The sequence below is a fragment of the Alosa sapidissima genome, chromosome 22 (genome assembly GCF_018492685.1).
Source record: "Alosa sapidissima isolate fAloSap1 chromosome 22, fAloSap1.pri, whole genome shotgun sequence".
NCBI lineage: Eukaryota > Metazoa > Chordata > Actinopteri > Clupeiformes > Clupeidae > Alosa > Alosa sapidissima.
In genome coordinates, this window is record NC_055978.1 from 23,849,447 (window position 1) to 23,863,351 (window position 13,905).

Sequence of the window (13,905 nt, forward strand, 5' to 3'; positions counted from 1 at the left end):
ATAAAACGGTTGCAACCATAAAACATACTGAGTCGTCTGCACACTGCACCTCCTTAGCAATGCTGGCAATAATTCATCAGATCATCCAGTAGCAGATGTGAAGAACAATTCTCTAGAGATCCACAGCAGATCAATGCTGTGTTATTACATAAACTTTGGGTGATTCAGAATATTAAAGGACTACTATAATAAGGGACCTTGAAATGACAGTAATATCAAATCCCATTATCTGAGTTGTGCTGCATAATATGCTAACACAATACTCAGGACTGTGCCTGGTCCAGTGCGACAACATGTTTGCCATTTATGTGGCATAACCCATACCAGACCATTTAAGAGAAAATATACTTTATAAATACAAGCAAATAAGCAATTCTCTCTTCTTTGCAGAAGGCTCCTATTGGAAACCTCCCATCCCACTGTTTATCTAGCTATTACTTATTGACTGGTGGAGAGAGACAGAAATTCTCAGAAAAATATTCTCAAGAGCATATGGTCTGCAAAATAGTATAGTTCTGATAAGCTAACCTAATTGTGTGGCCTTCATCTGCTCTTCTGCACCAACTTGTAATGAAACAACAACACACACACACACACACACACACACACACATATGTGTTTTCCCCTTTGACCGTTATATTAGATTCTCAAAGTCTCGCTTACACGTAATGACAAAAACAGTGTGTGAGCATGGGAGCCTGCTATGGTTGGAAGTGTGATAATCATTAGGCATTCCTCTCAAACAGAGCCAGCATGGAGCGCCACTAATGTGTGTGCTGTGTAGCTCACGACACTGGAAATGCAATCCTGTTCAACTGAACTTAAACATACGCGGCCCCCTGCCCCAGTGGTGCACTTCCTCGAGTCGAGATACTGTCACTGTGGGTTAGGCTGCTGTTCAAATGACTGAAACCCACAACCTGCGACCTAGCCAGGTCTCCCATTTAATGGACTCTGTGGAATCAATGAATGAATTAAATGACTACATTGATGACAAGTCAATGCTTAAGAAGGAAAATGCTTGTTCTCACTGAGATGCTGACATTGCATTATCAGATATTATATAGCTCATATCGTCAAAACTCTCAAAGAATCCTGTATACATACACACACACACTATATATATATATTATATTATATTATATATATATATATATATATATATATATATATATATATATATATATTATACACAGTATATAAGCAAATAAAATATTGCCATGTGCGTCCCATTTCACTTATAGAACAACACATTCAACATTTCACAAATAAGGCTTGTTTCTAGTAAGGTGGGTATGTTGCACGCTTCTAGTCATATTCCGTGACTGGGCACGTCACGACGTATTAGCATTCAGTGTCTCCAAGCGTATCTCCCCAAGCATATTTCCCCTTCACGCCGTTTACGAAAGCACTGGCTACTCCTAACCAACAATATAGCATGTCAACAACAGCAGTATTCTTACAAACGTACTAATGACTGTGCGTATTCGATCGATTATTCATATAGGTTCGAAGTCGACTCGCACCCGTGTCCAGCGGTTATTTATTATTTTCATGGTAATGAAATTAACGATTTGTGAAGCTAAACAAGGCCGTCCTTTAATGTCACATCAAGTTGGTGTTAGACAATGATAAATACATAAGGAGAACAGAGAGTATGCAGCACATAGACTGTGCATTTAGTTAAACGTTAAAACAGCACCTGATCAAGTCGAATTTAAACATAACTCAACTTTAATCCTCATTTGATTCGCAACTCGACATGAAACACTGAAGCGTCTCAGCAGAATAGAATATCCAAACTCACCGAAAGTGAAAAAGAACTCAAACCCCGACCAACCTTGTGAAAGACGTGTATGCATAGGCTATTTACCTGTAAAGTTAAATAAGCCATCGCATCCATGCACTCGAGGTTTTCTTTAACGATGAAGTCCTTTACGCACGTCTGGCGCGCTGTCTCCATGAAAGATTGCCTTTCACAGCACCTCTATGGCTTACTAATGCAGTGCTCAGGTTTTAGGCATTTTTGATTAACATTTCTCATGCTCTGATGTTACATTCGCTGTGACTCCAGAAAGTTTGAAATGCAAAGCAACCTCCCGAGATATTGCCTCCCACTATTTATACACGCCTTCCAGGACGAGAGATGAAGGCGAGGAGGCAGCGAACAGGTTGCGTTGTGTAGCCTACCATACAATGACTTTAACATAGGAGCATATGATTAATGGCTACCAGTGGCACACACTTTACAGTTACTGAAAATCAGCCGCTTTCCAATCACAAAAGAAGCATCTCATAAATACACACATGAATGCAAACGTAGCCTGCAGCTACTATATTCAGACCAGTGTAACCTACATGGCAGTTGTGTAGTGTAAAGGCAGTACAAGGGCAGTTGTGATTATGTACAAAAAAGACCAAAATGTGATCTGTGAATAAGATATTAAAAATGCTCTCTCTATTCAACTAAACACACAATTGTAACAACATATATCGTGGTTACCACAACCAATATAGTAACCACTAGCTCAATGTTGCATTAAATATTGCATTATGTAAACAGATCTGAACACATGTTCACATTTCTTGTGTTAGCCCACAGTATGACTCTAGTCAGTCACGTTAGAACAAGGTTGGCATTCACTCCAAAATATGTTTCTCTGGACACATAGCAAGTGAAGCTTGGAAAGGCCTCAGAAGCGAGTTCGTGGCTCAAATACCTATTTTAATCTCGGTTTCACAGCCTATCTGATAGCTGTTGTTGTGTTAAGACCTTTGGGAAGTTGTTCTATTTCAAATTTCTACACAAATTATTTCAATTATTGCATTTTCCAATGGTAAAGAACAAACAAATACACAAGACAACTCGTAAAGAAAGCATATCGACAGCACTGTTAGACAAATGTTAACAAATGAATGTGATTTCGTGTTTACTTAAATATGCTATGATAGATGTACGTCATTATCGCGAGAAGATCTGACTGCTATTTATTAACAATGTAGCATACCGAGTCCCTCGTGCTCTGACCATGGTCATGATGGTTCTAACGATGATGGGGGCCATTACAACTCATAAATCACCCAGGCTTTTTGATCAATATAATACGTATAACCAAGTCAAGCTTGAAGGAAATTGACATGACCCCAAGATAAACACGAGGAATGAAACATGCACAAAAGACCAAGCGCACGTGACCCAAACAGCATTTAAAACTCCAGAATCAGCCCGAGGGCGGACATGCAGCCCATGGCACATTACGCCAAAGCTAGATTGTAGTCCAGTATTTACCATATAGACTCATCCGGCTATAATATTTTCTTATTTGTGAATTACTCATAGAAATCTTATTTTCACTGAGTAGGCTACATTACACTGCACCACACATTGCCTAAACCCGTCAAATATAAACGCACGGGGAGGCACGGTGCGTCTATCAATGTGGAAAGTGCGCCCCCTCGTAAAACATGTTCGCATGAGATATATTCAAACTAACCGCTGTCTTGTCCAAACAGTCCGTGTCAAGAGCTTCTTGTATCCTATGGGAGTTTTTCCCAATAACTGACTACACACTACACAACAATCGTTGTTTAACATAATTTTTCTATCATGCGACAACTCGCAAAGTTGGGCATTTGGTCCTTGAGCTCAGGGAGCGTAGGAATAGAAAAAAATGACATCTTGCTCTCTTGATGCAACAGTATGTAGTGGGACAAAGGAAAATAGATCATAACTACACCACTGAGGGCATAACTGGTTTGGGACAAGTGTTGCGTATAGCAGATGTAATACTGCGCAACCTGCGGTGTCTTTGCGGTGTCAGTGTCTTCATAGGAGTGAAGTATTCATTTACAAATAATGCCATTTTATGGTTAAGACAGATTGAAACATCAACCGCTGTTTTCATATTTCAATGTACCATTATTAAGAACATTTCAGATGTTAGATGTAGATAGAAAATACCCCAGCTCAATAACTATGCAATACTGTGTGAAAACAAATTATCCACTTTTCATGTCCAAAGAGTAATAGAGCTACTTATTTTGATTCAGGGAAATAACAAAAACAGGAGTAGACGATAAACATCCACATGCAGACATCGAGTCACCGGTCTTGCCATGGGTTAATATACATGTAGACTACGCACAACATTATTTATTTCAAAGAATAACCAATTAATTGGGCATCAGACAGGTTTTCAATGTTTTTTGACACTGCCCCATATTAATAAATCTGACCTTTTCACTCAGATCAGAGTGGCACATGAAATGCATTAAGTTAGTAAGTTATTCATAAATTTTCATCAGTCTCTTGTAGTACCTAAGAGTGAGATATTTATAGATGGCATAGTAGAAATGTGCTACAAAGCTACTGATTTGTTATAAATATCGATTGCAACAATTAAAAAGGTATTAATCAATATCAATCAGGCACACTGACATTTCCGCAGCCGATATTGTTGATCTCTAGACTTCCGAGAGCATGTTTCATGCAATGTGTATGATGGTATGATGGACAATGCCCTTCTTGCACATACTTTTATGAAGATTCTGTCTTTCTATACCCTATTGAAAAAAATAGTTTTGCCTTTCGCAAATATCAGAGCTGTGTTGAAACAGCTAGTAATCTGACCGCACACCGCGAACAGTACAGACTTCTACACCAAATGTCAGCTAACATAATTCTTGTAGTCCGTTTACCTGCCTTCAAGTTCTCCTGGTCATCACCCCTTCCGTGTCCCGCGTTCCGTGGTGGCTGCTGCTTACTCGGTCCACTTCATCGCAGAGCTGCACGTCTGAGGACATGTTTGTGGAGTAACGCAAGGTTGAAAAGCAAAGTCTCTCTGGTGGATGGAGAGAGAGAGTTGAGTGGGAAGAACGAGTGAGTGAGTCTGAGAGAGAGACAGAGAAGAGAGAGGGGGGGTATGGGAGGGAGAGTCGCGTAATCAACAGAAACGGATATTTAAAACAGGCAATATCTTTGACTCATTTCAGTTTTTCTTTGGCACTCTCCAAAAATCACTTCGAAACCATTTTCTTCCCCTTGCAAAAGTGCACCCCAATGTAAAATTATATGTTTGAAAATACATTATGCTATTCTCATATAATTAACACATTCACATTAAGCACGGGCTAAAACGAACACGCACAGGTGTTACGTGCACGTTCGCAGCCAAGGCGCTCAAATTTCAGCTCTAAACATTCTTTACGTTTCAGCACCATGGAGAGCGCAAGAGACTCCACAGCGAGTGCCAGAGAAAGTCAATATCTGGGGTTGAGACGCAAGTTGATCAACCTCAATACGCACCTATGGAGCACAGGATTATAAGGATTTCAGCCATTTGACCGCACGTGCTGTGACTGCACAGCACTCCGTGATAGAAGATTTGCTTCGCTGCTAGTTAAACCACTTACACTACCCGGAGAACAATGCCTACTCTCGCCTTCCCAGCATTGACCGAACGCATTCAGCCCAGGGCGCACAAAACAGCTTTCTAGAAGCAGACGGTGATGGAGTGATGTTTTTGCGTTTTCTTTCATTCAAGAAGAAACATGGTACATGCCTCATGATTACCTATCTGACTGTACCATTAATAAAGTTGTCACTTCATGTTCAGTATAGTCCAAAACTGATATTTTATGTATCAGGTGTCATGATATCAACCAAATAAACAGGATATCAGAGTAATCACAAGCTACTGTGCCACTATAGCCTATCTGTTGATTTTGGTCCTGATTCAAGTTGGTCTTGTGATATTAGCACTACTTCGTTTACACTATTCATTTTATTCGAGTGTGTATCATCTCTGTGAAATATCAATGATGCAATCTTCAAAAAGAAGCAGTTAAGCATACAGTGGAATGTTTTACTGACATCTACTGGGCGACTATTCCATGTTGTCTGGCCAGTGTCTGAGATCCAAGTCGGTCTTACCTGAGCATATGTGCTTTTGTTTTTACGGCATCTGGCAAAGCCATTTTTTTTTTAAACCAGCGACAATTTGTACAGGCCTACACAAAATGTGTTACAGCTGCCGTTTCAGTTCACAATTTACGTGCATTTTGAGACGTCCTAAACATGGGTGGAGGTCCACCCGTACAGCAGCTGTGTGCTAGTCAGATAGCCCGCTCCTGGACGCCTTGTGCTCTCCTCTCTCGTCCCCCATCGCTTTTCATTTCCCGGAGACAAAGCTGTCACTGTGAGGGAAAAAAACAGTTGTTTTCATGTCTACTGTATATAGCGAGGCTACGTAGGCTGCCAAATTCGTTAGAAAAAGCAGGGTCGACTTGTGGAAATACAGACCCTCAAACTGGAGCCGTCAATTAAAATGGTGGAAGCTAATGGTGTTTTGGCAGTGCCTGCATTAAATAAAAATTCTGTCTTTCTGAGTAGCAGCGCAGCAGCTGCTAAATTGGAATTTGAAGTGACAGTCTGAATATAGAATAATAGTGAGATCTAAGAGTTGAGGAAATCATAAATAAAATAAAGTTAATAGGACTTCCATGCTTCCACTTCCATTCAATAAATGGGATCAATAAAGTATCTATCTATCTATCTGTGCACAGTCACTCATGGCCTGTGAAGATCATTAGGCATGGCATGAAAAATCTATCTGTCTGTGCACAGTCACTCATGGCCTGTGAAGATCATTAGGCATGGCATGAAAAACAATCTTGATTACATTTTTCTTACATGTATTGAATTTTAAACAATTGTAAAGTTGGATACACACGTCAATACGAATGAACTCAGACGTAGCATCTCCCCTCCATTTGGATATCTACCTGATTTGCTTTGCACATGGATGTGTGTCACTACATGTATGACCTTTGGCTTGACACTTGCAATTTGCTGTGTAGTTTAACACAAATAAACAGGTAAACACACATGCAAGTGGATACACACAATTTCCTTTCTCTCTCTCTCTCTCTCTCTCTCTCTCTCTCTCTCTCTTTCACACACACACACACACACACACACACACACACACACACACAAATAAGCAGCTATACACCTGTATTTGTACACATATAGAGTGCACCCATTAAGACAAGAAATAAAGTCCCAGACATATATACACGCACGCACGCACGCGCACACACACACACACACACACACAAACACACACACACACACACACACACACACACACGTCTGCCATGATAAACAGATGGGGAGCTGGAATACATAGTAGGGAAAGATCAAGAGCTGCATATTCAAGTTGCACACCTGCTGAGTGGCAGTCAGAAGCACTGACTTGAATGCCCCTCAATTTGGAAGCAAAATGGACGAAAGCTGTATAAACCATTGTTCAAGGACCATCTCCTGTCATCACAGTACCTTCAAAGGACAAGAAATACCACAGACCGAACTGTTCGCCCCTGTGTCAATTAGGCCTCGGCATAAACTCAAATCTTCTTTCTGTGCATGTTTCATTCATTCTTCTCTCTGAAATGTATTTATATGTAAATAAGAACAATAATGGGCAGTGCTGATTCTTCCCAGATTCCTAACATCCTTCCCAGTCTTCCAATTTGCTGACCTCCTTAGTTCCCCCTTTGCTGGGAATTCCATTCTTCAGCTCCATGTTCTCATTCTGGCCATGCCAGGTACAGTACCTCATTCCATGGCAATCCAATCCAACCCAGAGGAGAGTTGTTCTGGCCTCACTGGGGGTGACTTTTCCAAGGGCCCTGGAATCTCTCTATCCGCACAGGCACAGCGGACCCAACAGCACTGCCCTGTGAACTACACAACACTCTGGTGTTTAGGCGCTCGGCTGTTTCCCGTGTGTCAATAAAATCTGTTGAGGAATACTGGATGTCCATCGATCTTCGGGCCATCAGGGAAAGGATGTCAATATATAGTAAGTGTAGTCAGTTTGGGGTGAGGGCCCAGGGGCCTTGATCCATTACGACGTGCTGTACTGTAAGTAAGTACCTTCAGTCCATTAATATTGTATGGGCCAACCATATGCACATGTTTAACATGGAAAAACATGAAATAGCTTTAGGTGAATTTACACTCTCTCATTTCTCATTTACAGTTTGTATGCTGGTTTGCCAACTAGGCAAAGACACAGAATTTCATGGTTACAACAGATCTTGTGTCACACTGACACTGTTCCTTGCTGTGACCCGAATGATCTGGTTACAGAAACCATATTGGTCTGATGTTCCAGTTAGTCAGCCTCGCATTGATCTGAGGCATCGTGACAATCCAATGTTAAACACATGATTTAAAGACAGAGATTACGGGGATGCCCTTGATGTTTAACAGTAATTTTATAGGCAGAGGTGTAGTGGTAAAATAAGATGTGGTTATGAATTATGTGATCACGGTAACGGTACCGCCATGCGGTATCGTTTTTAAAAAAAAAAAAAACATTCAGAACATGTTTGATGATGGTGGATGTTATTGTCCAATGTTTATAACAACACCAGTGGTATTAAAGGTGAATGTACTTTAAAGGTGGATGTACTTTACTTGCGTTTAGTCTCCACTACATCCCTGCTTATAGGGATGTGTCATATCCTGTAGTTAATGACATGAGAATAGTTATTTAATTTTCTCTCAGACATGACATGAAAAAAAGAGAATGTACTAGTACTTTAATTAATCCAACACCACAATTTAATCTCAATTACATTTTTATACATTTTGCCATTGTGCCAATTAGCAAGTGATTTTCTTGGGCATTTTTGACAGCCCAAGGCCTTACCACCCAACAGCAAGCTCACGTTAAACAGTTTCCCCCTGGGCTTACCCTGAACAAGATGAGATGGCATATGACATATTGTTTAATAATGTCCCTGTCTATTGCTATTATGTTTCCCATGGTAAAACATAGGTCCATACCACACAAGCCCACACTATCACTATCTCTCAAACACTTTCCTGGTTCAAAGTTCAAAGTTCAAAGTGACCACAATGGTCACCCAAACAGCACGTTATTTTCCCTCTAGTGTAATAGAACATATTGATTAATGGTGCAGCCTGGCCATTTGAAAACTTCATTTCCAATTACAGGACACAGTATGATCTATTGGTCTGGCATTTTATCTAGCTCAGCGGCTGACGCAACTTGGCCATTTCATAATCGTGCTGTCTGTGTGTGTGTGTGTGTGTGTGTGTGTGTGTGTGTGTGTGTATTGGACTGTGTTTGTGTGTATGAACGAGCGTGCAGTAGCGGGGATTCCGAGCTGAAAGCTTAATCAGATTCATTAGGTGATTGGTGAAGACATCAAAATGTTTCTGAAATGAAATTAGACATGGCTCTCATGGCTCCTAGACTCTGAGAGGATGTACATTATGGTGCTGTGGCTTTCCGGCCACAAATTAATTTGAGTTCTCTCTCTCTCTCTCTCTGTCTTTCTCTTGTTTGCTCTCTAAATTTGCAATTGACATGATCTTAAGGTGATCATTTGGTTATCTTGTCTCTGGGGGAGGGGAGGGAGGGGGGTAAATTTGGTACTGTTAAAAACTTGACAAGAGCTCATATTTCTTGGCATGTTGTAATCACTAACACCCAGCAGTAGCTCACGTGTGATTAGTTCTCCGCACTGAGAGGTGTACTTGGTTACCGCTTCCGAGACTACCCCGAGGGGTACCTGCTGATTTATGCTTTGCCATTTGCTAATTTGTTCCGTTCCGAAAGTAGGCGGGACATCACAGGGAGGGAGTGCGAGGATGGGACTCCCCTGCCGGGGTTCTGTGAGAGGAACCTGTGGTGAGTCTGTGCCGGAGTGTCCCTGACCCAGAATGCTCGGGACCACCAGAGTGATGCCATGCAAATGAAACTGGGCCAGAGCCGTTTGTCTTAATCAGGCCTGACAAGTCAGTGACAAACTAGGTGATCTCGAGCCACAGGGGGGAAACGCAGCGGATGAAAATGGAAGGTGTGGAATGGGGAGAGAAATGGAGGCTGCTTGTGCCGCTACGCGTGGGTTGCTTCTCCCTATGTTTTTAAACGTTCTATGATGAATTAGCCAGTTAAATAAAAGCCTTTTATATTTTTGAAGAAGTGTGCCTTGGATCCCCTTTTTTCTATTTATCACTGCCATGGTCATTGCAAAAATAAAGCTCTCACCATTTTAGACAAATTGACAACACACATTTGAGAAAAGACCTATTTGGCCATGCATCGTTACCATAAAATTAAGCACTTTCAAAAAAAAAAAAAAGGATAAATCTGGAAAAACACAGTGGTTGTAAACGTCAGCATTTCGTGGTCATTTACTGTGCAGCAGGAGGGTTTCAATGGTGCTCAGCAGGGAGGAAAAACCTATTATTTAGTCAATGCTGTCGGCTTTCCAACTGTACGCACTTGGAACAACGCCAGTCCCTCCACCCAGAGACTATTCCCAGCCAATAAGCAGCCTGTTAAACGCCGGCTCTGACACATAGCTACCATACTACATAAATCCCACAAGTTTCAACCGAATGTCAGCCTTGGTTGATTTACTGAGCGTGTCTTTATGGCCCCATTTGTCATGCACGATTCCAACCTCTATTATCTCCTCACCCCTTAGTATGACAACTTACACCACAACTATAATCATATTGATATAGACAGAGATCATATGAACCACAAAAACCTAAACTGCCCTCTGTTTGTGGACTTTTTGAAACACGCAGGCCAGAGGGCATCCCCTGGCACCCAGCTTTTATGAGGCTGACCCCTGGCCGTAATGAGGGCAGGTAGGTGTTTTGTTGCTGACAGCGCGGTGGACATGTACTACGCTCCAGCCAGGCAGGCATTCCAGTGGCCGCCACGTCAAGGGCAGAGGTCGCTACCTCAGGTGTGTTAAAAGTTCACTTCTCGGGCCAGGCAGTGCAATTACTCACACTCATAGAACTGCTGTTAAGCACACTGGGGAACAGATGTTCTAAGCCTCATAATAAATATGTTTACACTTTTGTTTTGTTCACAGCCTATTATATCGCGTACAAACTAAAAAGGAAATGCTTTCATGAAAATGATTTTTCATCATAACTAGAGGTGCTGATTAGTATTGCATTTCCCTTCAGAACACCTTATGTCTAATTGTACAGCCAAGGTGTTCCAGCACTTCTAAATAATAGTAAAATGACCAGTTAACTTAACAGTATCACAACTTACTATCTTTTTAAATACTTAATTCAAAAAAGGTTAGTGCCTGGTGACCTAATGGCAGTTCACATCACTGAAGTGTGTCAGAATGCTGTCATAGTAGACTATGACTATATTATAGTCATTGCTATAGTTATAGGAATGTATTTTAATAGGCAATAGTTCATGATAAAAAATAGTTTATGATTTTGCATACACTTAATTCATCCATTCTTTCTTTTAATCATTCTCTCTGTCCTTTTACGAAGAATCCCAATTTACAAACATTTATCTGATTTCATGAAGAGTCATTTCAAGTGATAGCATCACTGATCACCGTCACTTGTTTTTTTTCTTCTACTTTTGCAAGCACATTATTAAATATCAGCCACTCAGGCCCAGAATCTCTTCATATCAGATATCTGAATTGTCCTCAATTGAGGAGCTCAAAGCCCCGGTCCTTATTGTCCATAAATTAGCTTATTAGCAATTCTTTGGTTTAGCGCTGGTTATAGAATCTTAATTGGGGGTAATTAAGTAAAAGGATGGCACTGAGGGGTCACACAATGCACAGAAATAAATGCATGTGAATTGATGAAAGAGCTCACCAAATGGATAAGAACTCCGTTTGTTTTGTAAAATGTATCTATTTCTATACATAATTAGTATGATCCTTAAACACAAGAAAATGCTCCTTTTAGTTCATTATAAACATAAAGGTCCCTGTGTTCAGACTCTCTTATTTCCCAAGCATGACTACATGCAATGTTGTCTTAACCTTGATTTAACCTTGATCCAGTGTTAACTAAGATAATTACAACAGTCGATGTTGGGTTCTCACAGTGGTGAGCAGTGTAGAGCCTCATGACACCAGTTTAATGAGATGATGAGCACTATTTGTATGCAAGAGGTACTGGAGGTCTGTGCTCCACAGACCCTGAGGGCAATCTCCCGGGCGGATAAACATCCTTACAAGAGCCCTCTCAAAACTCTTAAGTCTGACCAGAGATTACATCAACAGCTCAGAGCATACGGAAGAGCATCTGCAGTGTTTACTCCCCATCAGGGGGAGGGATTGAGAAACGCTGTGTGTACCTCTGCAAACTGTATATAGATAGTGGCGTACTATAAAGTTTAGTCCAACTTCTGTTAGTAAAACTTCCAGAACAGATTTATTTTTTTATAAGTCCAGGCTTGAGACTGCTCAGTGAATAATTCGAGGAAGAGGAAAGGCCTACTTGGAGAGCTCATTATAATGTACTTAACATGACAAGGCCACTGTCTAACTACTAATTTCCGCAATTCTTTCCCTGAAGTACCTAGCAATATGTCTGTGTAATGAAGAGTCACTAATAGCACCTGTTGTGACACATGAAGTTTCCCTGTGTGTGTGTGTGTATGTGTCTGTGTGGGTATGCATGTATGTACTGTATGTGTATGGGGGGGGGGGAATAAAAATAGAGAAGGAATTTAGAGCACAAAATTGTTCGACATCTCAGATGTCAACATTTGGCCATGGTTTGGAAGAAATTCTGAGAAACCAGCAGGATAATTATGGGTCTCCTCCTCGATTAGAAGAGACAAGCTAAAAGAGAGAGAGCTTATTTATAAACCCACTAGTTTGTAAGTATGCATTTGGCTCCATGTGTGCTTGTGTGTGAGAGTGCACTGTGTTCCCCCTGGCTGATGCATTATTTAGCAGTCAGTGCAGATGCATCGTGAGGCAGACTGACAGGTGTGGCATATTGGAAAATACCCTTCATTTGGATCAATCTCTAACAGAAAACGCCAGCTTCATCTCCCTTTTACAACAAAGGGAAACATAAACAGCACATCCATCCCTTTATCACAACAAAGAGTCTATACATGGCAGGAGTTCCTTAACATGTTAGGAGTTATCATTCCTAGTAAGAATGTACGCACAGAGAAGTGAGGAGTATTGAATGTGGATGAAATCTAGTATGGTGAGACATGGAGGATGAAGGACAACAGGATGACAGGGCTGGGGAAAGAGGCCCGAAAAATGAAACTACACAACTTTCCCCCTGATCCCAGAGGGGCAATTGGCAGTGTGACAGAAAAGTGAAGTCAACAAGATGGCTGGATATAGGGGAAGAGTGAGACAAAGAGGGAACGAACCAGCTCAGCACCCACCTGCACCGTACTCCTGCTCTCTCAAACTAAGAGGGGGGAGTGGCAATCGATCGTATCAAGTGGAGCAAGACAGGCGTGAGGAAATTGAAAATTATTCCTGGTGCGTGTACGAGCCGCTCTCTGACAGAGGACATCAGCGCACAGCTCCGGTCTCAGCGGGAGTGTATCGAACCCCGACACCGTGGAAAGGGAGACAGAAAAAAAAAAACCCTGACACCAGAAGTTCTCTGACTTCCAAACACTATGCCAGTACATGGAAAGAAGTCTGAGCATGCATCAAGTCTGTGTTTGTTCAGAAATGGTAAATGAAGGTAGGCTGAAGGAAAATGTGAAATGAATAATGAATAATGAAACTATAACCACATACTCTTTTAATGACTACTTGTTTGAAAAGAAAAATACTGCTTATCGACAACAACAACACCAACAATAACAGTCCAACAACAACAATTTCCCTTCCCTACCCTACAATCATCTATCAATTGTAAACAGTCAAAATCTTTCAGTATTCTTATCATAAAAAGTGTATACCACCATCCACCATATAAACTATTCAGAGACATAATTGCTGAGAAGTATTCCTGCTCAGCCGTGAGCCCAAATCTCAATCCTTGATGAGGGCAGTAGCAAATCACCAGGGGGAGGACGAGGAATGGAAGAC

At 41.2% G+C, this 13,905-nt stretch overlaps 1 protein-coding gene across 2 annotated transcripts in view; it reads right to left on the reverse strand.

Moving 5' to 3' along the window:
• Positions 1 to 5,381, reverse strand: part of chrm2a (cholinergic receptor, muscarinic 2a) — a 68,513-nt gene extending 63,132 nt beyond the window's left edge. Inside the window, exons 1-2 of one of the 2 annotated variants that reach the window (XM_042079283.1) lie at positions 5,306 to 5,381; positions 4,699 to 4,889 (exon numbers count right to left, since the gene is read on the reverse strand). The gene's annotated coding sequence lies outside the window, so the exon portion shown is untranslated. Of the gene's footprint in view, positions 1 to 1,873; positions 1,998 to 4,698; positions 4,890 to 5,305 lie in introns of those variants that run through there. The other variant, XM_042079284.1, reaches the window with a different exon arrangement.
• Positions 5,382 to 13,905: the final 8,524 nt, after the last annotated feature.